The sequence below is a fragment of the Topomyia yanbarensis genome, chromosome 2 (genome assembly GCF_030247195.1).
Source record: "Topomyia yanbarensis strain Yona2022 chromosome 2, ASM3024719v1, whole genome shotgun sequence".
Taxonomy (NCBI): Eukaryota; Metazoa; Arthropoda; class Insecta; order Diptera; family Culicidae; genus Topomyia; species Topomyia yanbarensis.
In genome coordinates, this window is record NC_080671.1 from 161,793,952 (window position 1) to 161,811,507 (window position 17,556).

The following is a 17,556-nucleotide window of genomic DNA, read 5'->3' on the forward strand; positions in this document are numbered from 1 at the left end:
GAAACTTCTCCCTTGTAAAACTCAGCAAAATTGAATAATCAGTATTAAATCCTGATGAAAATAATATGCTAGAGCATCTTTATATCTTGATGTTCAAGATTAAAAGTTGGCTAAAAACCTACTTTGTTGTTTTTTTCCGGTTTTTATACTGAAACTTTTCTTTACAAAGGAGAGTCTCAGTCAGACTTTTCTATTGTTTATAATTGCAAATTGTCCAGGTATTCCGGTTGCTACAAACGGTAACATGGCACAAATTAAGCCCAATCACGAGAAGTCTTAAGCCCGATTTTCCGAATACCTTTCCTTGCACCACATTTTTGTTGGTATTTCTATTACACTCAAGTTTTTTTTACGCGGTTTTTTTTTGCGCGGTATTTTTTTACGCGGTTTTTTTTTTGCGCGGATTTTGAAATTTACGCGGTTTTCATTTACGCGGATTTTGAAATTTACGCGGTTATCATTTACGCGGATTTTGAAATTTACGCGGTTTTTGAAATTTACGCGATTTTTAATTACGCGGATTTTGGAATTTACGCGGTATCCATCAACGAGGTTCCCTTTAACGCGGATTCTTAAATTTAAGTGGTCTTCATTTACGCGGATTTTGAAATTTACGCGGTTTTCATTTACGTGGATTTTGAAATTTACGCGGTTTTCATTTACGCGGATTTTGAAATTTACGCGGTTTTCATCTACGCGGTTTTCATCTACGCGGTTTTCATTTACGCGGCATGTATCCCCCGCGTAAAAAAAACCTGAGTGTACTAGAAAGCATGTTCATCTTTCCACTATTCAAGGGTGAACGTCGTTGGGTGAGCTTTTCCTCATTACTGGTGAAATTTGTCTACTGCAGATTGAAATCAATATTTGCCAAAAGCGCACCGGAACATTATCGAGCTATAAAATTGAATAGTAATAGCAATAGAAAGCATTTTGGACCTTACTTACCGGAAAATCAAAGCCTGAATTCAATTTCTGACCTGTCGTTTTATTTAGTGTATGAAATTCTGTATCTGCAGCTGATCTGTCAGACCTAGGATAAAAAATGAAGCAGGCTGTTATAAATATAAAGCTTTAAGTTTTAATTTTTCCCTTTTGCGAAGTGAGAGCAATTCGGATTGTGAGTATCTCTGTGCAAAACGAGTACCTCAGATCAAAGCTGTCTTGCCCCTCGCTTGAAGTTTAAAACTGATTTTTAAATTTCAATATGTGTGAAGCCAATTCAACGAAGCATATTCTGTCCTTGCGACTTTTATTTTCACTCAATTGCAACGATTAGTTCTCTTTATAGTTGATAAGTTAGTTTTCAAGATTTATTTAGATCTTTATATAACAAGTAGGCTTAAAGCTTCCCAAACATCACTACACTGCAAAAGCATATTATATCTTAATAATTAACCAAATCATGTAAGCAATAGGGATGAGAAGCCACTACTTGCAGCTGTACAGCGAATATACTGGGGAAAGTTGTTTGCGAATCGAGAAAGTTTACTTGAGTATAATCTGAACATACGGTAAATTATGTAGGTATATACATTATACAGCGTTCTTAAAGCAGAGCACCACATACGTTATACATCGTGCTTAAAGACTGTCACATATTAAACATTCTAACACTTTTGAAAACTATATCGGTACGAGAAGGTGAAAAAGTATTAAGAGTATAGAAATCGTTCGCGTTTCAAATTACCTGTCAGATATGATATATGCATAGGCGTGCGCAGCCTTTTCCATTAGGGGGGGCTAACGGCTTAAAAACATTCAGTCATGTTAAACCTCCATTATCAGGTAGATTTCTGGTAAAGGTTCGATTGTAAAATAGTTATTTTATATTGTTATTGAAATTGAAGTTGTTTCATTTATTTCTTAAATGTAGAAACGGGTTTCTCAAAAAAGGTAATCAAAGTATTTCTCTATCTAATTATCATCCCATTTTAAGTAGACTTAAAAATTAACATTAAACATTTTCAACTTCCTCGAAAAAAATGTCTCGTGGTCTTTGACGCAAAACAATTCTCACGTTTTTTATATGATTTTTTTGAAGTTAGTAAAATTGACCATTTTTCAGTCCCACATAACTCATAAACTATTGATGCATGGAATTTTTAAGAATATTTAAACTTGTGATTTCGTATGAGTTGACTGGAATTTTTTTAACATTTGCTTTATGTATCCTGCAATAAGCACAGCCAATTTGATGCTTTTAATTGGAAGTATGCTTTAGCATAAAACGTTATTAGAAAAAAATGATGCGTATTTATTGTAGTTTAAAGATACATTGCACAGTGGTCCCCCCTATACTGCCCATGATCGCATATCAGTCCCATAAAGATAGGAAATCCCATAGAAAACGGGACAACTATGCGATCATGGGTAGTATAGTCCATTAAATTAAAAAAAAATATTGGCAAGAGCATGTTTTTATCTCGTGATTATATGGTTATGGATGGTTCTATTGTTTTAAACTTGATTTTGACAATAATGAACTGATTTTTTAGTATAGAGATGAATTCTTATGGTGGTTTTGGCTTTAACTAACTTTTTCCGTCGGTATCCCTCGCAAATTTTTCTTTAAAATGATCTTCAGACTATTCAGTTCCTTTTAAACTAGGTTTCAGCTGCGCATGTCTGCACCCAGATTGCCTGGAGAATCTAAGATGTTGTATATGTTTGACGAGTTAGCACAAGACGAAAAAATTCATTTCACATTTTAAAACTATATTATTTATTAATACTTCATATCTTGAAATAAAATAGCTTAATTATTATTTTCAAACAATTCAAATTTAATTATTATTTTCAAAAGATTGGTCTGTGATTTGGTTCACAAGATATCATGTTCACTGGAAACGATATTAAAATATTGGCGTTCAAGCACAAAAGCTGCAGTTTCAAGAATTTTCAATAAAAATCGTGTTTTTATTGCAAGCACATCAAAAAATGTACTATTTGATACTCTAAAAAATGATAGAGCAAAAAATAATGTTTATTAAATATGAATGATTAGTCTAATAAGAAAAGCCATATCACACTGTTATGTGGATGAAATAATTTTTTTAATGTGAAATTTGGATTCAGTGACCCAAAATTTACTAAAGAAATATAGTTTAGTAGTGATATTTGCATTGCACACATTTATGACCCCTCTCTTAAGGAATGGAACCACTGTGCATTGTGGATTTTTTCGGTTTTTATTCGACTCGAATGAAAATTTGAACTTTGGACGTGATACCTGCATTTAATTTCTGCACAAGCTGCTGGTCAACATCTCTTGCTGCCTTTTTCCAGTATCTGGTCATTGAATGATCATCCTTAGCCATGTTTCAATTTTATATATTTATATAATGTAGTATAGATTTGGATTGGTTGGAATTCCGGGCAGTTTGGGAAGTTCATCCTATTCTCAAGGACGTTGACGTCATTATCCCGAAACTGCTATTGCGTATTCTTACTGTAGTAGCTACTCGCCAAATCTGGCAAAAACTTGGAAGGGACCTAATTAATCACTAGCTGTTTTTAAGACTATCGTAGATGTATAACTCGGTTCATATTATAGGTTGTGATGAAAATCGGAGTCTTATGGCCATAACTGCAAATTTACTGCCAGATCATACACTTTTTCCGGCAAACTTGTCTACAACAACAATTTTATACTTCTTGGAAATTTGTGATCTTTGGCAACATAAAGCTTCTGTTCCGGAAGCTGCCTAAATTCAAATTTTCATAACCCTTTCAGGTGCATTTATTGAATTCGGTATGATGTATGTTCAGATCCTGACCATACATCTTTCAGACCCGCGATTTTGGCCATAATGTTTTGCTTTACGGTCCAACTCGATTGATTGATAGCCCTGTACGAAAACGATGACTACGCTTCGACAACACAATGGCACCTTCAGGACAGCAGACAAACATTACATAAAATCTGTTTGTACTGCACATATAAAGGTTTGGCCATTGTGATCATCATACTCGGGTTGTCATTTCTTTTGTGCAGAATTAATTCCCTATTTTCCATCGCGTGACAATTTTGCATTTCATTGCAAGCAAATTGCAGTCAAAATTTTACAGAACCGGTCACAAAGAGCACTATACCGGAAAAGAAAACTCATAACGATTCTACATTCAAATGAGCTCCAAATATTTCTAATTTGGAATTTTATTTCTAAATTTTTAGAATCATTTTGGAAAAATTTCGTTAAAAATCAGAGTAGATCTCAACATACGAGCTATTTCAATTTTAATAGGCCGCCTGCTATAAAGCTACCTTGTTTTAATACCAATTAAATTTTTCTTGAGCATCCAAAACTCAAGAATGTTTCAATGAAAAGTTTTACAACTGAACAAAATGCAAAGCATAAATAAAATCAATAAAAAAAATACTATGAACTGAGCTCGAAAGGTGGAAAAATCCATAAAAAATTCATAATGAGATATACAAAACAAAAATACCAAAAAAACAAAAATTGAATTTGAATAATCAGATCAAAATATTTACGAAATGTATTATTTCTCTTTCTATTTGGTAATGGATTATGGCCCACTGATTTTTTTTTTTTCACTATAGGTTTTTAAGTTTGAAAAATAATTTTTATTTTACTTTAAAACTTTGTTAACTTCAATTTAAGATATCAATTTTTTCAGTATGTGAATTCTGACCTAGATTTTCACCTAAAATTACTTTTTCAATTTAAAAAAAATCTATTTAAGGTATTGGGTGAATCTTTAATGGATTTATAAGAAAAATTATGACAAACAAAAACTTCTGAACAACTTCTGAGTAACTCCGAGAATCAAGTAGAAAATAGAAAACTTTCTTTCTGTAAGAAAATATTTAATAACACTTTTCGAGGTTTTTTGAGTGGTCCAAAATGCATTTAGAAAACATAGTTAAGAAAAAAAATCAATGTTTTTCGTAAACCTGTGCTATTTATAGTGACTGGGTATTTGATGCGAACCATGGTTAACTGCATTAGACATTTCCTGGGAGCCACTTTCCAGTCACGCTCCACACACATATTGTCCTCGATTGCATATTTCCAGTGACAGCAACGCTTTCCCCAAAAGTCGACGACGCCTTATAGGTTGTCTACTGATCACTTTAACAAGTCTCCTACGCTCTACATGCCCAAAACTGAATATAATTTTAACCCTACGGAAGTCGCGCTTATGGCCCACTGAACGAGCAGCCGCTGGTGCCTTAAGACGATTTCGCTAGATTTCCAAAGCAGCGTGCACTCAGTGCACTAGCGCGACTGCCGGAAGATTACACTGTCTCTAACATGCTAGTCCATAATTATCAAGCCTTATACGCATCTGTCGTGATCGTCCTTTTCAGCGGCTTTCAGCTCACTACACTGTTCTAATATATAACCAGTGCGAGCAATAAGGTCCTAGTCTGATTTTTCTCATCTGTTGCTCGTTGGCACTCCACATCGAACAAGTTTCCTCGTGTGTTATCCGATAGTCATGTGACTGCTGAACTGATCACCTTATGAACTTGCTGCTACTCTTGTTGATCGTTCCCCAAAACCTTTTGTCCTAAAAGGGGAATTATACATCTCATGCTTTCCATGAAATAAGATATTTAAACATATATTTTTTTTTAGTATTCTCTATTAAACTATTGCTCTTGTAGCGTGCTATAAAACTTCAATTGTTACAGGAACAGGCTTAGAAGCTTTCGGACTATTTTTTATCTTTTGCTGGTAGGAGTCGTGCTTAGGCAGAGTTACTACGAATTGCTTAAATCTACCATGTTTCACGGCAACAGCAGAATTGTCCCTCTTTACCATGCTTTAGCTTTCCTATCTGTATATTCCAACTCCTTTCATAACTAATTTTTTTAAACTTTTCCTACTTAGTAATTTCTAATTTAATGTCGTTAAAATGAAAAGAAGATAGAAGTAGGATAAGTTGTTATCCAAATAAATAGCATCTATATAGTTCTTCTAAGATTATATTACTGTTAAGTTTTAGAAAAAAGTTGAAAGTTTCTCTTGTTCCGGTTTCCATGTAATACCTCCTGAAATCACCATATATGCCTTTACCGAGTGCATTAATCATTTGCAATGAAAAGTTTATAATTTTTAGTCAAAGCAAAAAATTAAATTGATCACCAACACTCTTGTATTTTTAAGCCGGTAACCGAATCTTTGCTGCAGTTACCGCTTCCTCTCAGCAACCTTATCTTGTTATCAATAGAGATTCCTGATTTAAACGAATTTGCGTTAACTAAGATAACATGGTTTGCTTAAACAAAATGAGATATGCAGTAAGTTTGACATGTCTTTCCAACATTATAATACTTAATATATTTTTTAAATTCCAGAGCATTAGGGGGGCTATAGCCCCCCCTAGCCCCCCCTTGCGCACGCCAATGGATATATGGATTTATGTTGGCGATTTACAAATTTCACTGAACATTTCATAAAAATGTTCATCTACTTTTTGCAAAGATAGACCAACGTTTGGTACAACTAGCTTCAGCTGTGAGTAAAGAACACATCTGCATCACCGAAGTTAAATCACTAATAGTTTACGTTCTGCTACACAAATCGGATCGGTTCTAGTGTTGACTGACTGGAGAGTTAGCAGTCACAAACGTTGTCTTCTCCGGATCTAAAGAAAAGAAGTTATTCGCTCTTCTTATCACCTACTCGTTTAATGCTTGAGCGTCGATCAGGAAGAATCCTTTGTGTCGTTGCACTAACGTATGTTCCAATAAGAATTTGGCCACCTCTTTGGGGGGGGGGGGGGCGAGGTGGATGAGGTTAAGTCGGTAAAAAGGCACTTGTTTAAAAAATTATTGTGGCGATACTGAGTGTGTTAGTATAGTATATTCACCCAATTTGTCTTAAAATGATGCCACAATTGAATAATATTTCATCAAATTTTCATAACAAAATACCACAAGCTGAACGAGTGGCAGTGAATCTCCGAAGGCGCCTCGTCTTAAATTTGTTTTGTGGTATTTATCATAACTCAAAATCTACTGGACCAATCGTTTGCAAACTTCGCACAGTTCTTCACATAATTTCACAGGTAATGATGATCTTTTTAGATTATTGAATTTTTCATAGCACTTTGAAGCCAACTAAACTTTCAAAGGGAAATATTTCGTTCGTGCTAAATCCCAGAGTTTTAGGCATAATATATAACTATAGTATACCTCGATAGTACGTACCCTCGTTAGTACGTACCCTCGATAGTACGTACCCTCGATAGTACATACATTTTGCCTCGATAGTACGTACACCTATCATCAAATATTTTTTTATTTGATTTTGTAAACTTCAACAAAATAGGACAAATTTTGTGAAAATTCTATGGGTTTCTGCATACTTTAGAAAAGTTGTGTGCTACTTAGAGTAGTTCTGTAAAGTTCAGCAAAGTATTTCATACTTGAAGTAAGTCATAAATTTATTTGTACGACACTCAAATTAGTTGTAATTTGGTTTTGTCAAACTTCAGAATATCTCAATGAACTTTAATGACGATCTTCGAAGGTCGTATGGAATTTAGGAAGAACTTTTGAGACTTTCTATACTAACAATTTCTACAGAAAGCAGAGCGTTCCCGATTTTCACACATATTTTACCAACCTCGGGAAATTCTGCGAACTGAACATTTTGAAATATTATATCATTTTCAATAGAAGTTGCTAATGGCTATCGGTGCACTGCGGTGATTCAGTCAAGCTCTACTGAACTTCAAGAAAATCCTACGATGTTAAGTAATATTTTAAAAATCTCTACACGATATTTCAAAAAAAAAAAATTTAAAGAGTTTTTGAAAATCTTTTAAACATCATGGGCGTCTGAAAATTTTATAAAATTCTTTCAAACTTCAAAAGAATGCCATGTGCATTTCATGAAACTCACAATTAATTTCAAGGAAGTATTTCGAGAAAAACTTACATAATTAGAAAAGTGACGAAAATCAAAGAACCAAGCTTTAGGTACGGCATATCCCACAAGTTTCTGAGAAGTCTTACTAACTTTAAGCAAAATTGTAAAATTTCGAGACATTCTTCGAACATCAAAGAAGATTTTTGGCAATTTTGAAGGTTAAAATCTAGAGCGATGATAAAACGGTTTGTGATGAACGATCTTCAAACATTATGCACATAAAATTTGAGTGCTAAGTCCCATACATTCTAGGAGATACAATGTTTAGAATAGAATGGGCGAAATTCGCAAGGCCAACGACTTCGATGGAGGCTGGTACAGTGTGTCCCGCATTTATACGTTCACCCCATTTTTCAGGATAACTTTTTTTTCTTTCGAGCAAACTGCACCAAATTTTCAGCGTTTGTTTTAAAGCTTAATCAACGATGTTTCTCGAAATTTTTAAACTCTGGTGCGTTTCTTTCGTTTGTTATTGCAGTTTAAGTGAAAAAAGTGGTGTCCCGCATTTATACGTTTACCCTACTATTCCTTGGATAACTTTTTTTCCATTTACACAAACTGCTCCAGATTTTCAGCGTTTATTTTAAAACTTGATCTATGATGTTCAGGGTATCATCCAAACAATATGTGGAATCGTTGGACTATATAGGTTAAAGTTCGTGTATAATATTTTTTATTAGGGTAGGAATGTAGATTAATCACGGTGTGTTTGATAGAACAATTTTATTCGAAAAAAATCGGCATCGCTAAAACTTCAGCATGTGATAGAATGCGCTTTTCCCTTTCATTTGAAAGTAAAATTAAAATATTCTATGGGGGGCTCCAGAACAACTTTATTTTTAAGTTTTTTTGTTTGAAAACTTAAGTTTTTCAATGAAACTGGTTCACATTTTTACCCCTAGGTAATACTTTAAACATACAAATATTACCAAAAGTGAGAATCTGATGGACAATTTCATTGTGTACAACTTTGTTAAAAACTACATCGCGATCTAAAATCGCCAGAGAAAGATATTAAATTTTTATCAAAGTTTCTAAATTCGCACGGGGCCTATTGGTTAAGAACCTTTGTTCCAAAAACATTTTTATTTGTAAAAAAAAATGGATTGCCTAATTTTAACAGTGTGCTCAGAAGAACCTGAATGCTAGCAAAGTCCCACCTTTAAACGTAAAAAACATAATTCCAGATTCCACCGTTTTATGCGCACCAATGATATTTCAGGAGCATGGAGATATAGAGAAGAGTAGATAAAATTTGAACGAAATTAAGACTCTTTTGAAAGATGCTGGGCAATGCAGCATAATGAAACAAATTTTTTTTCTTTCACAGATATACAGTAAAGACCCGTTTTTATCAGCCCTGCAACCTTTTCTGATTATTTACTACAAATTCCCCTTAAGGGGGTCTGACAGCGCAAAATTTTAAAAAAATAATATTTTTATTTTTGCATTTTTCGGATCTCTAAGATAAGAAATATATTCCTAAGAAAGGATTTACTCGAATTCAACTTCGTTCGTCTGCTAGAACCCATTAAACTACCAACTGTAGCTAATAAAATCAAGCCAGAAAGCTAATAAAATCGGGGGTAGATGAAATGGGCGCTGATAAAATCGGGTCTCCACTGTATTTGTTTCTTCTTTTTTTACTTCACTCATTCTGGAGTACGCTTGATGTATCCTTGAATCCACCTTTTTGCTCGTTAGCATCTTGTGGGATATATTTGGTCCAAATTTTTACTTTATATTTTAACTCGATTAGATATTCAGTCGTTTGATTTGATTTCGAGTGAGAATCCTGATTGACAGTTTCATGAAGGATAGAAAAATAATTCGATGAGGTTTATGTTCAAGTTTGTTAATTTTTGGAAATCGCTGTACATTGAACAGAAATCGCAATAGTAAATGAGAAATAAAGGTTTTGTCTATTGTACGAAGATAGCGATCTCAATATAAAAGTAGATATAGAAAGTATCACATTTATCCGAAAGACGTGTTGCGGTTAATGTCTCCAGGTTCTGAACTGAACTGGCAACTCTGTCTTCTTGATATGTTGTCTTTGCTCTTATCCCATATTATGAGGGAAATCTTCAATAAACAGACTTGTATTACTTGAATGTATGGTACAGCCTGATATTTTCTTGTTCGTTTTCTGTTGTGATCCGTGTACAACGAGTAACGACTCCGGAATTTCTTCATAAAGGAAATTATGGAACATGGTTTTATTCTTTTTTCTAAGATTATGTGAAGTGTCCTCGATTTAGAAATTAAATTTGAGGACAAGCAAAAATCTGCATCTATAAATTCTGATGAATCTACCCCAAAAGATAACAAACATGGATACAAAACTCGAAGAGTTTTTTTTCTTGTTCAATCATCTTTCTTTTAATGTTGATAAAGACAAACAGGATTCTCAACCCAAAATTGCAATAAAATCCGTCGTTTATTACAATGACTCGAACTGTCTACTTTAGTTCATTCAAATAAGTGTCATTTTCGCCCAAAACCCGGAGAAATCTAAAAATATATTTTTTTCTGCTCAGAATGGGACTTTGTATACATTGAACTTTATCTGCATTTACTGTTCATTTAAATCCAACATTTTTTGTAAGTCCTTGTTAATCCATAGGCCCCGCGCACACCTAAAGCTGGTAAAATTGTAATAACTTTCTCGGGTGATTTTATATCGATTTATAGCATTCTACGAATTTGTAGACAATAGGATTGTTCATCAGATTCTCACTTTTAGTATTTTTTGAATGTCTATAGTGCCAATTAGTGGCAAAAAATGCGAATTAATTTCATCAAATAACTTAAGTTTTCAATCAAAAAACTTTAAAATAAAAAGTTGTTCTAGACCCCCCGACAGAATATTTTAATTTTACTTTCAAATGAAAGGGAAAAGTCCATTCTTTCATATCCCGAAGTTTTACAGATGCCGAATTTTTTTGAATAAAGTTGTTCGACAAAAGACACCGTGATATATTTTTTTCTTAGTAAACATATAAATCCAGGAAAAAGTTTTTTCACTTAAACTGTTATAACAAACGAACGAAATGCACCAAAGCTTCGAAGTTTTGAGAAACCTCGTAAATTGGGCTTTAAAACAAACTACGAAAACTTAGTGCAGTACGTTTCAATTAAAAAATGTTATTCTGAGAAAATAGGGTGAACGGCTAAATAAGGGACACACTTAAATTGCCATAATAAACGAACAAGATGCACCAGGATTTCCAAACTTGGAGAAAAATCGTTGATTAAGCTTTAAAACACACGTTGAAAAGCTGGATTTTTTGAATGAAAAGAAAAAAAATTGTCCAAGAAATGGAAGGGTCAACGTATAAATTTGGGACACCACTTTTTTCACTTAAACTGCCATAACAAAACGAAACGCACCAGAGTGACGACGCCGGTGGTTGAGTGGTAAGCGTGACCGCCACTCATTCCAATTTGCCTGGGTTCAATTCCAGCCGAGGTCGTTGAGATTTTTCTGAGGTGAAAAAATCTGTGGTCATGTCTTCCTTCGGAAGGGTAGTAAAGCCGTTCATCCACGGTCTATGAGTTTGGTGGATCGATATCTAGTCCAGATAGTGAAGTCACCTTTCTGGCGTCGGTAAAGAAGAAGTGATCCAACTTCAATACTCTTACTAACAAAAATATCCTCCTCCTGTGATACTTGTGGAGTGCGCAGTAGTATATACGGCAAAAGCAAGTATCGGACTAACCATTCCTTCCCTTTCCTTCCGCGATCTACGTTCGGGCCTGGCCGGCGCAGGTATTGATCAATACTTTAAGATTACCAGGAGTTGCACATTGAAAGATGTTTCGCTATTCCCAAGTAAAATTATCTACTTATTCTCTGTGCAACTTCAGCTAGTCCAGATCGATAACGGAGTAGCAGCCCAGGGGTGGTCGCACAAGCTCACAAGTTCAAGCTCATAACAAAACGAAACGCACCAGGGTTTCAAAATTTCAAACAAAAAAAAAGTTGCCCTGAAAAAATGGGGTGAACGTATATATGTGGGACACACTGTAGAACTCATACAGCTGAAAAAATGCATCATAGTGAGCGTTTTCTCAATACCTCGTTTGGGGTTCTTGTGAGTGTGATTAAAAAAATGGATCCACCATATTGGGGTGGCTCAAGAAATATGTCCTAGCTCAGCAAGACCTATCTTGTGTAGTCAAAAACTATGATTTGTATACCTTTTAGCTCATATGCCAGCATAATTTTCATTTAAAATCATATCGACTTTGCAAATATATTTAGATATCCGTTTTCAGGGTTTTTGAAGTTTATTAACGACCAAAATTGAATGGAATAAAAAACCAATCTGAAATCCCGTATGTATCAGAGAAGAAATGTTATTGCGCCCACAAAACGGGAAATTTTTGTTTGTGTATTAACGCTAAATAATTTTAAAAAAATCGTCAAATGCTCATAAAAACCGATTCTGGTGTAGTAGAGACAAGAAGAAAACGCCATTTTTCATCATTTTCCTCCTATTTTACGAAAAACAAAATGCAGACTAAGCACACTGAAATTGTTTTATTTTGTGGAACAGTGTTATTTTTTATGAATAAAACATCAAAAGGTTATCTAGCAAAAACTTTAGCCGTAGCTATACACTTTTGTTCAGCAAAAATAAGACAGTTCAGAAGCACTTCAACAAGCATGAATTTGAAATTTTACCCAAAATCGGCCCATTTAACAAAAAAACAAAATTCACCACTAGTAGGGAGCGTTTTAACAAATTCACTCCGAAGAAGAAAGTGGTCCTGATACCCTAACCTTTCGTTTAAGAAGTGAGCCCGATGACTTTTTTAACATGATGTCATTTTGGGAAACCCTAATCGGTACATCAAATTGGGGTAGAATCATCTGAGGAATCTGAAAATGATAGAATTTCGAGAAAAAGATTGGTTGGAAAGAAAAAAGCTCTTTCAGTTACAAATTAAACAGAATTCAATTTCATCAAGTTAAACTAGAGCTAGAGAGATTTTAAAATGTCTACATATTTCTTCGAACCCATTCTCAATACCCGTTTTACCCAAATTTCACTGAAGCAAGTAATGTCGAGGATTTCTGTTCAATTCAATTCATTCGAATTGTTTGTATCTTCGAACTTCAAATGGCGATATCTGAATTCGTTGGAAAGATGAATGAATATGCTAAACTATAAAAGTAAGGTTTTTGTGCAGAAACCAAAAACGTTTGCTCTGAATCAAGAATCACTTATTATGAATCTGACTCAAAATTTAGTGTAGTTTTAAGATATATAGGACTCATCTTGCGCATTTTTGCGCTGAAGTGTTCATATCTATATTTTTTCATAATTTTGTCACAACTTTATATGCAGAGGTGCCACTTTGCGATGGGGTAATTTGGTGCGAGAAAACTACGCTCTCTTGCTCTTTGATTTATCTTCGTCGTGTTCCGATAAATTGACCAAGGCGCGCGCCCCAGAGTGCACCGCGGTCTATATTTGTACACTAGAAAGTACATTAAAGTGTACACGTTTTCTTCTGGCAAGCGGCAGTGCGAGTGCTATAGACTATTTGATTAGCACCGGTTGTTGCGTTGTGTAAAGGAATTGTGTTATCTGTGATATTATGATTTTCTGCTGATGATTTAACACGAGTAGCTTCGCAAAGAGAGTATTGAGTATAGAGTATTGTAACACTACCCAGGGACTCTTAAAGTACTCCGTCCTCGGGGCAAACTAGGAAAACGTTATATATACAATCGCATAAACTAATATACAGTATAGACAGTTTTTAACGATCCATAGTACCAGATTAATTCTATAATAGGTAGATGTATCACGGAAACTTTACATTTACATTAAGGCTAGCTTATTTTATGTTCGACTAAATGATTCAATGTTCAATTCACGTATCTTGTTTGCAAATTTCGCGGCTCAGCAAGTGAAATTCTTCATTAAAAATAAGATCCTGGTACTACATTCGTTGTCGGTTATTATCATACGTGATGACTGCAGTGTTTTTGCGACAATTGGGTCATAGCAAGATTCGTATACTTTTATGAGAATGAAAATATGTAATGTAAAATTGATGCTTTGTAATGTCTTTTTTTAGTTCAGTAATATTTCTATTTTCAATATTTTTCATTCTAGGTCGATTTACATGAATGGGTACTTTTTACGCATTTTGTTGTTACTGTTCTGCGAAAAATAATAGATAAAACGTACACAGGTTGACGTACAAGGTCTGTACTCATTAATGAGTACGTTAGTGAGTTATTCCACTTTTATTGAAAATTGATAGTTTTCTACGCATTAATGGGTACTTTATTTTATCAATGTATGCCGTTTTTGTTTTTTTTTCCGATACAGCCGACGTTAAAGACACAGAATCGAACATATTTTGTCACTTTTTGCACGCAAAATTACGAATAATTCTGTCAAAAATACTAACCCATGTGGCTAAATTCACTGTCAAGAAAAATCCATATTGTCAAACGAGGTCGTTTTTACATTTTTTTAGAAAATCTATTGAAAATCATCCTGTAGTTTTAAAGGTTGAATATATGTATTGATATAATTAGAAATATGAGCTCTCTCTGTTTATGAAATAAAAGGAGAAATTTATTCTTCATTTAATAACTCAATTTCACGTTAAGAAACCTGTCTGATAAAAGTTTGAACATATTATTATTCCGCATTTTTAAACTTTAAACTGCCATATTTGGCCATATTTTGGGACAACTACACGTGTATTAAAAATGCTCAATAATCGTAGGTAAAACGTATGACTTGAACTTATGCTAGATTCATTCTATAATCTTGAAGATTACATGTTTGAATATTTTTCATTCCAATGTACGTGTACCATTTTATGATAAATTTCTTTCAGAAATAGCGAAACAGCAAATGGTAATGCAACCATGCGGAAGATAGTTTAAATTGAAGCATTCGAATTAACAGCCTAAGTGCACTCTACTTCACTTCGGTTATGTCTCTGACAGTACCCACCCATTTTTTTTTTACCGATTGTCGGCAATATTTCGCCGAATTTTCAATATTCAATAAACCAGGATAACAGCAAACGAATCTGTCAAAAGAAAATTTGTCAATGAAAATTCGGAAAAATTCTGCTTGATTTCGAAAATAAAATTTGTGTGTGTACCAAATTATACAGTTTAGTATGAAACATGTTTTGCAAACGAAAATTTATATCATGGACATGATTATCTTTTTTTTGATTATAGAGGTTTTAACCTTAGGGTCATTCGCCTCTTTCCGGGTTAGAGAAATCTCTTTTGGAAAAATCTCTAACCCTATGTTGCTTCAAACGAAAGACAAGCTCATTTATTCTTTACTCAAAAATGTTTCAATACAAATACTGTGAACACAAAAAAGTATCGTTAAATATTGCAACCATAGGAAATTTTTTAACATATGTATTAGTAGAAAATCCAAGAAATTGATAAAAAGTTATTAAAAGATACAAAATGAATTAACCAAACGATGTGCAAATGTGATAGCATTTTCTCAATTCAGAAACTGCAGGTTAATTTTGCCACGCTCATCAACGGGAGGCTATAACAAATATTTCAGATTTTTTTAAATACCGTGTGCATCATTCCGCGCAAAGTGATAAAGAGAAATAAGTTTTCAGACGCAGTGCTGCCAACTATGCGGTTTTACCACAATTCGTAGATTATCAGCAAACCAAATCTTATTTGGGGGTAAGTTATTATTCTTTCAATTCTGATATCGCATCCTTGCAGATTTTCTAAGATTTTGCACTTATTACTTCATTAATTCTTTGATATAATTTCAATGTTCAGATTCAGGATAAGAGCTGAAAAATATTGTTAATAATCCATTAGTTTCTACATATCCACGAAGCACGAATAGTCTTAGGGTCAGTCGCTAACTTTCCCAAACGCAGGAAATATTTGAAAATTTCCGTGAAGAGTTCATAGACTAAATAACATGCCAAATTAAACACTTGCATTTTTCAAATTTAAATATCTGAGTAGCCAATGAAGTTACGTTTAACAGGTGTCACCAAGTTAACACTTTCACTTCAACAGCTAATTATCGCTCAAAATCGACGCAGATCGAATTTAATATTTTCCACCCACTAACTCTCCTTGCCAAATACTGTTGGAACGCCTTGCAGCAATTTATTTAACCGTCGAATTCCCGTTTACGACGCTTCGTTTCCACATTCCTTTTACTGGCTAGTAACATGCAAACGACAGAAACGATTCTACCAGCAAACAAAAACTATCCTCACATGTAAGACCACTTTCACAGCTTACTACCGCAAAGCACCACACAGTAAAACTATTCAGAACCACAAATAAAAAAAACGGCCGTTACTCCACTTTGTCAAACCGCTCAAAAACTAAGCCCGAATCTTTAATCACTTTTTGCTCCTAGTTCGCAGCCGATAGATGTAAACTGGTGGAAATGCACCGCACAACTGAATCATTTTCCACAACGCGCTTTCCTTTTCTATACAGCGCCTTCCCGAACGGAGATCAGCTCGTCTGAACGCCCGCACCGCCCCCCTGTTAACGACCACAACCCGCTTCCGAGGTGTTTTTTATCCTTCTACATTAACCCGCCAGTCTGCATAAATGCATACACCGAGACTCGGCATATTCTGGAGCCACCATCGTCGTGTGCCATGCTAAACTAAGGTCAAACAAGACTGGCAGCGAAAATTCAACCACCGCAACATATTGTTTACGCATTCTTTCGGAATGCTCATTTTCTTTACCACTTGTTACATTTCGGAAGCTCCACTTTGTGGGAAAAATCAGTTGATAGCGAAACAGGAAATCAGCCGGATTGTGCTTTTGGATGGATACATTTTTCTTGTGACCAACAAGCTTCAAGAACATTGCATGCAACTTCCAATGCAAGTATGATCTTTCATGATAGATAGTAAATTAGGTACGGTAAACCGGGGTGACATTGATCAATTTTCGAAGTAATCGTCACATATCTAAAAAAAATTAAATCCTTCAAAAATCATTAAAATATAATGTGCAAAGGTATTGTGCGTGTTCATGATTTTTTGCAGAATTTTTAATTGAAAGTTATAAAACTACAAAGGACAGCCCTATGGGGTTGTACGAAGTGCAGACGTAGGACTGCAATACGTGAAATATTTAATTTCTTATTACATTTGGATTAATAATTAATCAAACATTTCTTTCTACAGTTCACTTCATGAATCAAACCGTCTTGCTCATCAGGTCATTTTATTTACAATGAGCGATCGAATCCGATTAACGAAAGCAGACAGAAAACTGCGATGGAAAACCGAACTAATATCTGGAACTGCTTTAAAATTTTTAAAAAGTTTTCTATTGTGTGCGGTGAACAACCAGACCGATGCTTAAAAGTCATGTTTTAGACAATACAGTCACAGTTCTTGTATAGGACATGTTTTATAGTTTTATTTTGCTGTTATTGTAATTTTCCTAAAGTACACATAAGTGTAGCGAATGCAGTGGTCTTAATCATATATCGAAGCAAAACATATACAAGAATCGAAAATAGTTTTATGGATGGACTTAGATGCATTTTTTGCAGCGATTTTTTGAGTAACAGTGCATCCATTCATAAATAGGCTTTGTAGTACCTATGTATTGGTAGAATCAAAG

At 34.3% G+C, this 17,556-nt stretch overlaps 1 protein-coding gene across 2 annotated transcripts in view; it reads right to left on the reverse strand.

Annotated features, from left to right (window-relative positions):
* LOC131681931 (uncharacterized) overlaps positions 1–16,383 on the reverse strand; it is a 323,359-nt gene extending 306,976 nt beyond the window's left edge. Inside the window, exon 1 of one of the 2 annotated variants that reach the window (XM_058963033.1) lies at positions 16,176–16,383. The gene's annotated coding sequence lies outside the window, so the exon portion shown is untranslated. Of the gene's footprint in view, positions 1–16,152 lie in introns of both variants that reach the window. The other variant, XM_058963034.1, reaches the window with a different exon arrangement.
* Positions 16,384–17,556: the final 1,173 nt, after the last annotated feature.